This window comes from Ursus maritimus, unplaced genomic scaffold, assembly GCF_017311325.1.
Source record: "Ursus maritimus isolate PB19 unplaced genomic scaffold, ASM1731132v1 scaffold_23, whole genome shotgun sequence".
NCBI lineage: Eukaryota > Metazoa > Chordata > Mammalia > Carnivora > Ursidae > Ursus > Ursus maritimus.
The window spans coordinates 43,603,257-43,605,216 of record NW_024424786.1 but is presented as its reverse complement, the minus strand read 5'-3'; positions in this window follow the sequence as shown (position 1 = coordinate 43,605,216).

Genomic DNA, 1,960 nt, shown 5'->3' with positions numbered 1-1,960 from the left:
CCTCCCCCAGAGGCCCATGCATGGCACGTATATCGGGGGCAGGTGGGCTTTGGCTGTAGTGCCCTTGGACTCCGGGTCGCACATCTTAGGCGGTCTCACGCTTTGGACTGCCTTCCACGCTTCTGGTGCCTGGGACTGGGTGGGGCTGGCACTGCCATCCTTGTGGGTTGTCCCAAACCGGACTGGGCCTGGGTGCTCTGCAACCTCTCCTTGCCCTGCACGCACATGCGTGCACACACACTCACACGTACACACACACACGCACGCACACACACATGCAAGCGTGCACATGGGGTTGACCAGATGACCTGAGGAGCTTCAGCATTGTACCTATGGGGTCAGCCTTGGACCCCAGGGGTCAGGTCACCACTCAGGAGTGCTCCCTCTGGATCCTAAGCCCCAGTGCCCACACCTTTGCCCCTCTGGTCTAGGCAGTGGCATCTCCAGAGCTCTCCCACATTGGTCCTGAAATGTCTCTCTGTGTCGTAGCCCCTGGACTGTCTGGCAGGGGGGGAGTCTAGGCCGGCAGCCGGTGGGAGAAGGCCTGGGTCTGGGTGAATTTTGAGCAACGAAATTGAACCCTGCTGAGTCCCGTTCCTTCGACCGCAGGGTGGAAATCATAGTCGTAAAGCCTCCCGCAGGTTGTTTAGGGGCTAACAGAGGTGTGGCAGCGCTTCCAAAGCCTCACATGCTCCGAGGCCACCAGGCTCTCCTCGCAGCCCCGGGGGGCGCTGCTTCATCCCTGGCCCTGCGTCCTACCCGCCCGACTTTAACCCTGCCTACATACCGCGTGTCCTTTTATTTACCTGACGTTTTTGTTGCCACCAATCCCTTCGTTACTTAAATGATTTTGTTTTATTTTAAATTTTTAAATTTATTTTTAAAGATTTTATTTATTTATTTGACAGCGAGAGACACAGCAAGAGAGGGAACACAAGCAGGGGGAGCGTGAGAGGGAGAAGCAGGCTTCGCCGAGCAGGGAGCACGCTGTGGGGCTCGATCCCAGGACCTTGGGATCACGACCTGAGCCGAAGGCAGACGAGTAACGGCTGAGCCCCCCAGACGCCCTAATGATTTTGTTTTAAAACTGTAGCACCAACTTAAGTGGAAAAACGCTGTCTCTTGCCAGGCACAGGGGGTCCCCCAGGAAAACAGACACACAGTGCGAGAAGTGGCTACCTGCTGGACGCTCTGAGCCTGGAGACTTGCCCCCCCCTTTTTTAAAGGGAGATTTGCAAGTGTTAGAGATGTGTTAAGGACTCACTATCATCAAACAGAAACTTTCTCCTCTTAATGAGCATGGCCGAAAGGGACTATCTCACTGTGACATTCCCTGTGATTTAATGCCACTCACTCCCACCTAAAATCAGCTCCCCTGCTGGGGGCCAGCAGGACGCGCTGCCCTTGGATCCTACGCTCTTAATACACGCAAGGGGCAAAGACAGTGGCGTCTCTGGGTGGACAGGGAGCCAAACCCCGGCGTGTCTTGCTGGCCTGTGCCCCTCTTGGCACAAGGGGCCAGACTCTTGGATAAAATAGACCATGGTGGGCACAGCTCCGTGGAGGTTCAAGGATGGCCGTGACTTCTTCAACTCTTCTCTCATCGAGTGTCCCCTCCCCTTCTGACTGACCCCTGCCCCCAGCAGAAGTGCCCTGTGTGCCTTCTGCGGCTGGGTCAAGAGAGGCTGCCCAGCCTCCACCTTGTTCACGGGACCCCTCGTGCCTGCCGCCTGGAGCCACTGTGTCACAGCCCTGCACCCCGTGGCCATCGTATCGGGAGGAAGCCCAAGCTGCCTGCAGCGGCCGGTGTCCTCCCCACCGCCCAGCGACAGTCCTTGCTGTGCCTGGAGTTCACGCCATCCCAGTCCAGGCCCAGGACGAGGAAGGAAGCCTCCAGCCGCTTGTCTTCTTCTGGGACTCTGGATATCTTGCCGCAGAGACAAGCTACCCCATTGTGTCC